Source organism: Arvicanthis niloticus, chromosome 6 (genome assembly GCF_011762505.2).
Source record: "Arvicanthis niloticus isolate mArvNil1 chromosome 6, mArvNil1.pat.X, whole genome shotgun sequence".
In the NCBI taxonomy this organism is placed as follows: domain Eukaryota; kingdom Metazoa; phylum Chordata; class Mammalia; order Rodentia; family Muridae; genus Arvicanthis; species Arvicanthis niloticus.
Genome location: NC_047663.1, coordinates 100,449,058 through 100,461,439, shown reverse-complemented (window position 1 = coordinate 100,461,439; position 12,382 = coordinate 100,449,058).

Here is a 12,382-nt window from a genome sequence, read left to right as displayed (position 1 = left end):
CTTTCTTCGAGGGTTGTCCCAGCCCAACGACAGAGGGGAAACAACTGAGGCGCACAGTAGGTAAGAGTGTGGTACACCTCCCGGAGGTTACAGGCACCAGCAGAGATGAATGATTCTCCTTTAGAAGGAAGCTAGCCAGTCTCTCTCTCTCTCTCTCTCTCTCTCTCTCTCTCTCTCTCTCTCTCTCTCTCTTTCTCTCTTTCTCTCTCTCTCTCCCCCTCCCTCTCGCTCTTCCTTTCTTTTAATTCCATCATCATTCTTCCTTCCACCCACCCATCTGCACCGATCATGTATCTTGCTGCGCCCTTGAGCCACGAGCCAGACTAACCAGGTCCCTGTCCCCAGGGCTGCGGACTCGGGGTGCGTTATTTTAACCTAACCTCTTAGTTAAGCCTTCATCAAGTGCCGTACTCTGTTCAGTCCACTCTACACATCAAAAGAACGCCAAATTAAAAAAAAAATGTATCCTCCCATTCGACGTGAGAAACTCAACACTCCAAAGGATTTAAATACTCTGATGTGCTCTCGTGGAGGTAGGATTTGAAGCCAGACACAACTGGCTAGGAACACAGAGATGCTTATTGGTGTGCTGACTGCCCCCAAAAAGAGTGCAGCGAGAGGGCGGACGGGACACTCCATGATGGCCACCCGGATTTCCCAAGAGTTTCAAGACCTCTGAGGCCCAAGGTACTCGGGAAACCAGGAAGGGAGAACTTGGTTGGGGCAGATAAGGCTGGGATATTCCCCTGGGAGCTGTCCGGCTAGGGACTGCTAACTTTCTTAAGGTCCTGCACAGAAGCTGAGGTGTGGGAACCCCCTCACTTCACCTCAGCTCTGCTGAGGGTTTCCGAGCTCTTTCATACCTGTCATCTTTGGCCAGTGTCATTTCTTTTATCTTAAACAATCTTCCACATCATCTTTCAGATCTCAGCTTTCATACCCTTGCTCTCTCCCCAGTTAGTGGACTCTCATATCCATTGGGAAATGATGTTTTCTGAGGGTATCTCATTCGCTTTTGGTCTCTATTTCAGGACTAAGACTGAGTCATTCACTGATGAGTCTTCAGAACAGTCAGTACACAGTAGGCTCTTTATAAGATATAACGAATGAATAATAAGATGGCAGAGCTCTCTCTGCTGCTGAAGGACCAGGCAGAGGAGGTGAGCTGGGTTTGGTGTAGAGAGGCAGAAGGGAGCGGGCTCTGGACACGATGCCCTATAGAGTAGAACCCGATGGCTCTGAACAGCCCCCATTCACAGATCTGCCCTCAGAGCTCCTGCCATGAGCCACATGAACCATGGCTGGGAGCACAGGCTGGAAGGAAACAGGTTCTTCCCCCAAGCCAGTCCAGCAGCTGTGTTTTTGGCCTCAGGTGGCCAAGAGCTCATTAATGGTCTAGACCTGGAAGAGGTAGGTTCAGAACTCCAGAGCTGGGGTTGCCAGGGAAATACATGGATGTGACTGAGTGGTGGGAGGTGAGCAGCATAACACAGAAATGACCTAGTCCCCTCTACTTCAAATCTAGCCTTGCCTACTGTGTCTCACTTTTCCTCATCTGAAAAATGGGGTCAACAGTAAACAGACTTCACAGAATTGGGAACCCATCAAATAATGGGCACAGGGGAAGGACTCCTACCTGTTCACTGGTTACCTTACTAACAGGGGTAAGTTTAGAGAATATTCAGACCACTACATTTGAATCTTGGGCCAGTGACTTCACCTCTCTGAGTCTCAGCTTCCTCAGCTTTATGGTGGGTCTCATGCATCCCACTGCAGGAGATGGCGAGAGAGGCAGAAGCCAGCAGTAGCCCAGATGGCTCTGTTACGTTACTGATAGTAAAAATAATAGACAGGAAATTTGAAAAGTGGCAGGCTAGCCCAGCGGTGGTGGCGCATGCCTTTAATCCCAGCACTTGGGAGGCAGAGGCAGGCAGATTTCTGAGTTCGAGGCCAGCCTGGTCTACAGAGTGAGTTCCAGGATAGCCAGGGCTACACAGAGAAACCCCGTCTTGAAAAAAAAAAAAAAAAAAAAAAATGTGGCAGGCTAGTAGAAGACTTGCCTAGCATGGAAGAAGATCAGGTTTCATCCCCAGGCTGCATAAAGAGGACACAGCATCACACACCTGTAATCCCAGTATTAAGGAGGTAGGGGCAGGAGAATCATGAACTCAAGGGTCTTCCTTACCTACATGTTGAGTTTGAGGCCAGCCTGGTCTATATGAGACCCTGCCTAGCACTTAGCATGAGTTGATTGAAACGGGGTCTTTCTGTGTAGCCCTGGCTGTTCTGGAACTCACTCTGTAGACCAAGCTGGCCTCAAACTTAGAGATTTGCCTGCCTCCCAGGAGGGGTTGATAATGTGGAACCCCACTTTGAGCAGTCAGTGGGTAAGTCAGCTACTGGAGGTGGCAGAGGCCACAGGCAGCAGCTTGCCTGTGGTTGAGCAACACGACCAGCTGGGAGCACTGCACTTATAGCCCAGAGCCTGCTTTACCCAGACCCTTGCTTTCTTTCCCTGACAATCAGGCAGGGTGTCTTGCTCTACTCTGGCAACCCATTTCCTCTCTCTGAGCCCCTTCTTTCTCTGTGACATCTAGCCCCTCTGTGGTGACAACTGGCCCAGGGTCTTCCCAATGGGACTGGCTGGAGGTTCTCAGATTTTCATTAACAAGAAAAATAAGTAAGGACTTGCTGGGGCCCGGCTGGGCCTGCTGTGGGCCAGTCTGGCCCTGTGCCCACTTCCCCAGTGGGCCAGTCTGGCCCTGTGCCCACTTCCCCAGAATGCCAGAGGCTCTGGGACAAGACTAGGCTTGCTGGGGCTGGGCTTAGAGAGGCCTCAACTAGCCTCGGAGGAGGAGCCACCCTGCAGAGCGGCCTTCCTGCACAGCCAGCAATTAGGAGGCTGAGCCATCAGCTGCTTCCCAGGAATTCCCAGGAGAGGCTTAGGCCTAAAAATGAAGTGAAACTTAATTGCCCATAGGGAGTTTCCTGGCCTGGGAGAAGAGAACCACTGATGAATCCTACAGAATGAGGTAAGGTGGTACACAGAGAATCTCCCCTTCTCCAAAGAGCGCAGGCCTCACTGGCTGCTGGGCTGCCGGCTTCACTGTGTTATCTGTGGCCGGTTCTTTCCCTTACATCCAAAGAGGTTTGCTGGTCCATCTCAGGCAGCTCACACTCCGGAACTACAGGTGTTGTTTTCTAAGCATTTATGCTTCAATTCCCTGCCTCTTAGGAGCCAGATGTTGCTTTCTCATTTCTGATAGTAACACACTCATTCTTTTTTAAATGGGGCGGGGGTGGGGGGGAGGAATTTACTGAATGTTAAAGCATTAACATTTAACTGAATGTTAAAGCATGTGTTAGTTACTTTCCTCCTTGCTCAAGTGCTGAGATGACAGGCTTGCACCACAGGACCCAGTTTCTGTGGTGTTTGACATGAGTGGAAGCAGAGTCCTGTGCATGCTAGGCAGGCCTCTGCTGACCGGCTGCATTGCCAACACAGCCAGTAGTCTCATGTTTTCCACACAAAGCTCTTTGCCCTGCATTTGTCCTCCATGGTCCAGAACCATAACTGAAGGAGCAGGAGATGTGCAGCTTGCCTAGGCTAGCCCACATCTGTCAGGAGACTTGAGGCCAGGAGGGCTGAGAGTTTTGGACCATCCTGAGCTACATAATAAGACTTTGAAGGAAAAGAAAGGGAAAGAACAGAAGGAAGGTGGGAAGGGAAGAAAAAGAAAAGATTTCCTCATCCTTGGACAGTTGTTCAATCACAGTGGAGATGGATCCCTGGGTGTGGGAGACTGCTATCCTCCAAGATATTGCCATCTTTATCAGAGCAGTTGCTGCTATTCACAAGACCTTCAAGAAGGGGCCTGTGACCTTTTATAAATGGAAGTGATGGGAAGAGTCATTAGATCCTCATCTGAGATCCCAGCCACGACGTCCTGCTCCTCTGTTCCAGGAGTAGACACATCCGCCCCAGCTAGTCCTGATCCTCTGGAGGATCTAGAGGTTCTCAATCTGTGGGTGGTGACTCCTTTGGGGCGGGGTCGAATAATCCTTTCACAGGGGTCACCTAAGACCATCCTGCATGTCAGATATTTACATTGTGATTCACGACGGTAGCAAAATTTACAGTTATAAAGTAGCAAGGAAAAGAATGTTATGGTTGTGGGTCACCACAGTGTGGGGGACTGGATTAAAGGGTTGCAGCATTGGGAAGGCTGGGGCCCTGCTCTGGTATAGAAGATGGAAGGTTGTCTGAAAGGAGATCCCACTGAGCAGCCACAGGAAAGCCATCATCCGTGCTGGCCTGAGACTTTTCTGTGACAAGGGATCAAGATCACTGGCACACCTGTAAGTAAGCCTTGGCCATGCTTCTGTCAGTAAGCCAAATACACTCCCTGGTTTACCAAGCTAGACTCAAATGGAATTGTTTTTCCAGTCTATTCTGTGCCCCATTTGAGGCAAGTAGACATTTGCCCAGTTTCCCCGGAAATGCTAACGCAGCACTCAGTCACGGGTTTTCACCGCCACCATGAGGTTGCTTTGAGACCAGGCTGGAGCTGTTCCCCAGACCCATCTCAGGGCTTTGATTTGCAGCTGAGCCTAGCTCAGAATGTCCTGTTCGCTGGATCCAAGCCTGGGGCTTCCAGGGGAGAGGGGCCAATGAAGCAGGCTGGGACCAAAGCCAGAGGACCACTGAAAATGCACCAGACAGAAGACTTGGAGCCACATAAGAGTCTAGCATTAACATTCCAGCTGTGCAGGTCTTCCACACACCGGCTCCGAGCTGGAATTTCCTTGTGAATAAGAAGTAAATGTCTGCCCTAGCTTGCTACGAACTTTAGATACTCTGTATTCACGAACCTGGAACAGCTGTGTTGAGCTTGGTCACAGGAGTTTTACACCCAGATGCTTTTTATTATTATTATTATTTTAATTTTTTTGAGACATGGTCTTATGTAGCTAAGGCTGGCCCTGAGCTTGTAATCTTCCTGTCTCTGTGTTGATTCTAGGCATGTGCCAACATTTCTGACACAGGCGCTTCCATCTTCCAAGATGGCTCATTCATTGGACTGTGAGCTAGGGGCCTCATACCTTTGTTATGAGCAACTGCCTTAGGGCTGCCTCAGTGGCTTTGGCTTGACTACAGTGGCCAGCTTCCCTATAGTAATTCCCCATAGAACATGGGAATGCCTTTCGTGACCTCACTATCATCTTCTCAGTCTCTTCCTTAGCAGTGAGGCACCAAGCCACACCGGCAAAGGAAGCTCTTTTTTTTGTTCTTTCTGGTGTGTGTGTGTGTGTGTGTGTGTGGTGTACATGCGTGTACTTGTGTGTGTGTGATGTGTGCAAGTATGTTCCTGTGTGTGTGTGTGTCGTGAGTGCATGCGCATCCTCATGTATGTTGGCATGTACATGCACATTCTTGTGTGTGCATGCCCATATGCTGTGTGTACACATATAAATGGAGCCCTGAGGTTGATATCAAGCGTCTCCCTCCACTGTGCTCCACTTTACTGAGGTAGAGGCTCTCACAGTCTCTGCCTCCTGTGCACACCCACCTGGCAATGCAAGCCTCTGTCCTCACACCTGCTCAGCCAGAGCTTTAACCCACAGAACAGTCTCTTCCTCAACAGGGTCTCTGTGTATCCCTGGCCAGCTTGGAACTCCCTATATAGATAGACCAGGATGGCCTCAAACTGAGAGAGCTCTTGCTTCTTCCTCCTGTGTGTTAAGATTAAATAGATAAGCAATATACATGGTGGGTTTTAGTAGGGCAGGAGGAGCTTTTGAAATATTCTAAAAATTATGTTAAGAGAGTTGAGAAACAATTTCAAGATGTATGCCTGATTTGGACATTGATTGTGTATGTGTGAATGTGTGTGCAGACACATGTATGTATATATATATATGTATGTACACATGTATATATGTATACATTCTATCTTATTCAGGGCTACTGTTTGTTTGTTTGTTTTTATTTTTCCAGACAGCATTTCTCTGTGTAGCCCTGACTGTTCTGGAACTCCCTCTGTAGACCAGGCTAGCCTCAAACTCAGAAATCTGCCTGCCTCTGCCTCCCAATACTGGGACTAAGAGTGTGCCACCACCACCACCTGGCCAGGGTTCCTGTCTTTGTGATGAAACACCATGACCAAAAACAAGTTGAGGAAAAGATTTATTTGGCTTACCCTTAAGTCATTACAGTGGGCGTGTTTCATTTGATTTGATTTTAGATCTTTCTGTTTCAAAGAAGATACTTACTTGTGATGAGTATAATCAAATTTATATTTAAATCAAAGAGAATAGAGCATTGCTGTCCTGCAGTCATTTTCTGTTTTTAAATAGCAAGAATTAGGAAAAAGATCTTATTGCCCAATGAACTGATTTATTTTGGAAACAGGATGCAGGATGGTTTCAAACTTGAAATCCCCCTGTCTCAATCATGAACGCTGAGACTACAAGCATCCTCCACCAGTCCCAGCTCCCTGGTCCTTCACTTCACCCCTCCTCCCCTTTTTTCTTATCTCTTTATTTATTCTGATGTTAGAGCTGGATCCCTGTGTCCTCCGAGGACTAGGGAAGTGCCCTAGCACTGAGCTATGTCCTCAACCCTCAGTTCATGCATTTACTTAATATATAGAATATGATACATATACATATTGTTGTTGTTGTTTAAGACAGAGTTTCTCTGTATAGCTGTGACTGTCCTGGAACTTGCTCTGTAGATCAGGCTGTCCTCAAACTCAGAGACCTTCCCAAGTGCTGGGATTAAAGGTGTGCACCACCACTGACAGATGTCAGCGGATATTTTTGAGCTCCTGCTTTGTGCCAAGCGTTTGATAAACTAGACGTGTTTAGAAATATGATGGGCGCCTCCCATGAAAACTTATATTTTCCAGAGCCCCATTAAAAAGTGAAAACAAGGGGCTGGAGAGATGGCTCAGTAATTAAGAGCACTGACTACTCTTCCAGAGGTCCTGAGTTCTATTCCCAGCAACCACACGGTAGTTCATAGCCATCTATAATGGGGTCTGACGCCCTCTTCTGGTATGTCTGAAGACAGTGACAGTGTATACATTAAATAAATAAATAAATAAATAAATAAATAAATCTTTAAAAATGAGAAGAAGCCAGCTCTGGTAGCCCCGTGGGTAAAGGCACCTGCTGTCAAAGTGAATTGACTTCTACCCCAGAGACCCACGTGGTGGAAGAAGATAGCCAATTCCTGCAAATCGTCCTCTGACCCCCATTTAAGGACAGTGGCAAGGACTTGCCTCCCCAACATGTAAACAAACAATAAACATAGTGTGTGTGTGTGTGTGTGTAAGAGAAAAATGGACCTGTGAGAGAGCTCAGTGAGTAAACACACTTTGCATGCAATTTTGCCAATCTGAATTTGACCCCAAATCCCAAGGTGGGAGGAAAGAACTCCTCTGACCTTCACTAATGCCATGGCACATGTGTGCCTGTGTACACACATATCACATACACATTAATAATTTAAAATAAAACGAAGGATCGGATGAAACTTATTTGAATAGTGTATTTTAACCTATCCATAGTCAGTACATGGAAACAACATAAAAATGATTTGTGTACGTGTAGTGTGTGTGTGTGTGTGCGTGCACGCACATGTGAAGACCCTAAGTTGAGTCCCAGTGTCTTTTTCCATTGCTTTCCACCTTCCTTTTAGAGACAGAACTTCTCTTTGAAGCTGGGATCTTGCGCACACCTCAGCTTTGAACTTCCAGCCCACAAGGCTGGAGAAAATGATTTTCTATTAAGTCAACCAGTCTGTGGTATTGTTTTAGCAGTTTTAGAAAACAAATACAATATGAGAAAGAATGTAAACTCTCATTCAGAATATCAGGGTTTAGTTCAGTGGTGGGATGGGTATTTAGCACGGATAAAGCCCTGGGGTTTGGTCCTACCATCAAAGACAGTAATTGAGGAGGCCAGGAGATGGCTCAGCCAGTGTCTGCTGCCCAGGCAGGAGAGCCTGAGTTTGAAAGCCAGCATACTCGTAAGAGCTGGGCACAGTGGCATGAGCCTGAACCCATGCTGGGGGCAAGAGGCCCGAGATGAGACAGGCCTTAGTACTAAGCCATCTTGAAGGTCCATTTTTCTCTTTAAAACATATATATTTTTAACTTTATTTATTTATTTTTGCTTTCTGGGGAGGCAAGCAGGTACCATTCTCTGAGTATGAAGGGCAGGGGACAATTTGCAGGAGTTGGTTCTCTACCATGTGGGTCCCTGGGGTAGAAGTCACCTTACCATGTTGGCAGCAGGTGGCCTCCTAAAGCTCCCCTGGTCATCTTGATGACCCCACCCACATCTTGTATTTTACAAAATATTTTCATTTCATTTGTGTAGGCAGGTGTGTACATGCTTGTGTGTGTGTGTGTCTGTGTGTAAGCATATGTACCGAGACACACACTTACACGCATGCACCACAGGTGTGCAAGTGCCCCAGGAGGCCAGAAGAGGGCATTAGATTCCCTGGCAGTGAGATGACAGGTGGTTGTGGCTGCCAACCTGGATCCTGGGAACCAGACTCAGGCTTTTGTGGAGAGTGGAAATGGCTCTAACCCACTTAGCCATCTCTTCAGTCTCTGGATTTTGGATTTTAATGGATCATTTGAAACTGATAAAGACATACTATATTGAGCTAGAGTAACAGAAGCTGGTGTTTGGCACCCATGTTCCACCCTCACGATGGAGCTATGCTCTCCCCGAAAAGCAACTGAGGTACATAGATGGTATCTGTGAACAAGCAGATGCTGAAAACTACTAACTGCAGAGAAATGTCAAGCTCAGGGGTTTTGTACTAACAAATGGTTGAGTCTGAGATATCTCCTTGTCATAAAAAAAGACTAATATACAGTATTATAATGTATAATATTAATATGTGCTGGACTACATTAACATTGTGTTTAATATATCAAGTATATATGCTAGAGCTAATGATATTTCATGTTATAAATCTGTAGTGTACATAGGTATAAGAAAATATGTGAAATCATAAAATAACAGGAAATTAAATAATTAAGAAAAACTACTGGGAAAACAGCCAAACTAGGAAGAGCAAAGAACTGTCTCAAACACTGAAGGGTAGGGCAGCAGGTCCCAGCGGTGTCTCTAGGCTGTTTTGGACAGGGTCCAAAACATGGTGGGGACAGGGTCCTGGAGTTTGGAGTCTGCCAGCATCTGATCTTAGGCAGAAAGAAGCTTCCAGAAGTGAAGTGGTGTGTGGAGTGAAAGTCGAGCTTTCCTGCTGTCCTGGGCACTTATGAGGCAAATGGGTACTGCACGCCAGCCAGATCCTCCTTCCTGTGCAATGGCCCAGTGCGTTACCACTGTTAGGTTCCTGGCTGCTTGTTTGCCCAGGTGATGAACAACCAGGTGTCTGTGCAGTAGCCCCATAGGGTCACAAAGCTGCCTGCTTCATCCAGCTAGGTGAGATCACCACACCATGTGTAAAGTGCTAGAACAGGCCCTGCTGCTGCTGCTGCTGCTGCTGCTGCTGCTGCTGCTGCTGCTGCTGCTGCTGCCGCTGCTGCCGCCGCCGCCGCCGCCCTCTGCACCCTTAGAGGCTCTGGAAGTCTCAAGGAGCTGCCTGTGCCTGAGGCCGCCTGCCCAGGTGGGTCTTGCAAGACATTGACCCAGCAGTTTTTCTGAGCCTTAGTCTTCCCATGTGTAGCGTAGGCTTGGGATGCTGGCATACTGGGTAATTGCTTTGAGCCTCGCCTGGGTGGTGCCTCTAACAGGAGTGTCAGGGTGTAGAGGGGTGAGAGTCAGGGAAGTTTGTCTCACTCGTGAGAGTCTAGATGAGGTGGCAGAGACAGGAGGGTCCCTGGGGTTCGTGGGCTAGCTAGTCTTGCTGAACTGGTGAGGTTTGGCTTCAGCAAGAGACCCTGTTCCAAAATACAAGGTGGAGAGTGGCAGACTCTCCCACATTGACTTCAGGCTTCCACATGTATGTGCACACACGTGACCATAGTCCTATAGCACACAGGAGCATAGAGCAGGGCTGAAGCTTGTGTGGAGTGATGCTCCTGCCGCTCATTTTAGAGTTTCTGGGGCTGCCCTGGGCTTCCGCTAACCATGTCTTCACTACAGCTCCAGTTCTGGAAGAAGATGGAGCAGCTGAAGAGGTTTGGCCCTAGGTCTCCAGTTCTTCCTCAAAATATTGAAGCCACAGAGTTCAGCCTCAACAGTGTCATCTGCCCTGATGTCCCCTGTCCCACCCCTCTACTACAGTCATGCCTCTGACACGTCTTCTCCACTGTCCCAACCTTTGGCTGAACTGTTTCTAGGCCTCGGATGCTGTTCTTCTCTCCGCCAACTCCTCCCTTCCACTCAGGCCTGTGCTCTGGAAGTGAGGCCACATCTTGCCCTTCCCCACACGTTATGTGACCAGCCAGGCCTTTCCAGACTCTGGAACCTCTGAGGAACAGGAGCCCATGAGCTCAGCAAATGTTTATCACAGGCAGACTAATACAGCAGACAGACAGGACAGAGGAACGAAAGAGGAAACAGGATCCACAGTCTCAGAAGACAGAGAGGCTGTTTGCCTACCTCCACAGTGTCCAGACTTGGTGCCAAGTAGTTACTGATTGGTGTTTAAAAATCTGGCCTGATAACACTCATGAAGGCCAGGTGTGGGGTGAAAGCCAGCCCCTCCCATGATGTAACTGGATTGTTGGGCCTTTGGAAAGTTCTTTGAGAAGGTACTGAGACAGCCGGTGTTCTGAGCAGTGGTTAAGTGATTGAGCATAGTCAAAGAACAGGTCTGGGTAGGACAGGATATGGGCCCTAACCACTTGTAGGCCCTAGCCCTGGCTCAGCCATCTCTGCTCTGCAGCTTCACCTCCAGCCTCCTGCCATCAGAGAGCTCACCCATCCTTTGTCCCTGCCATGAGAGATCCCCAAGCAGGAACCAGGTTACCTGGGAGCAGCTTAACCCAGGAGCTCAGGACAGCAGAGTGTGGACGCCAGAATACATTGCAGCAAACACCAAGCTCCTTCCTGGACTATGACCTGCCAGGCCTTGCAGTGTCTGAGGGACCCTAATAAGCTTAGCCCAGGCACAGTCTCTGGACTGTCACCCATAGGGCAACTCCAGCTGCCTTAAATCTCCACCCAGATATATGTCAGGTCATGGAGACAGACTCCAGTCACCATGGCTGCCATTTAAAGGGGAGGGACATGAATAAATGAGCCATATAATGTCATCTCCATCCGAGAGAAATGAAGAGACAATGAAGTGGCAGGGCATGGAGACTGTGTTAGAAAGATCAGGAAGGGACCCTCTGGGCACATACAGCTGGCCCCTAACAAATGCCAAGAAGGCAGTCTTCAAACATTCTAAGTAAAGGAACCAACGGGGTCAGAACTGGAGGTGATGGGTCTGGAGAAGGGAATTGCAGTGGGCCAGGCCCACAGGTGAGTAGGCCCTAGAGAACGTGGCCTGAGGGCTTTCTAGGGTTGCCAGCCTGGGAACTCTGTTCTTTCCCTCCACTACCAGAGTCTCTTCTCCCTACAGCTGGGAAGCCCCTGACCGTGCTGCCTTGCTTCATGCTTCCCCCCTTCCACGGGCCTTTCCTTTCCTCTCAGTGCAGGGTCAGGTGCTCTCTGAGCTGGAGTTTCCCTGTGGGTGACAGCCCAGAGGACTTGCATTCCACAAGGTTCCTGAGCCTCCTACCTACTGTGTGCTGGCCACGTGGTGGGGGTGATGTAGGTATCAGACTTTCAGAGCCCACATATAGTAGCTAGGGTATGAGGCCAGAGCATAGGAGGCACTGTGGGCCCAGCTCAGCTGTGCCCCAAAGGTTTGTCAGACCTTATTATGCCTCACAAGGTTGGGAGGGCTGCTGGGGAGCTCATAAGTCCTTTCCTACCTGCCCCAGTTTAGCTCCACGTGGCTGAGCCTGACACCTGAGAGCTATCCCCATGTCCTTTGCTGTCTTTTGTTCCATGGGCCATCCCTACGTGTCCTTCTCAGAGCTGGTAGCAGCCTTCACCCCAGCTGTACAACACACCCAGTGTTCCTCCCTCTGGAGGAGGAAGGAGGACATTTAAACTGACAGGTTAGCATTGATCTCAGAGGACCATAATGAGGCCTGTGGGCGCCACGTCTAAAGATACACTTCACGTGACCGCAGTAAATGCAGTGTCTAGTGAGCTGGGCCAGCTGGGGCATTATGGTGCCGGTGACACCTCAGGGCTGCCTGTCACTCCACCCTGGTGGGGCAGTGGAAAGGCAGCACTCTCCATGGTAGATAATTTTTGTCATAGGGAAGCCATAAGCTGGTTCAGAATAGTCCCCTGGGACCTCTCTAACCATGTCCTGAATGTGGGTAATGGT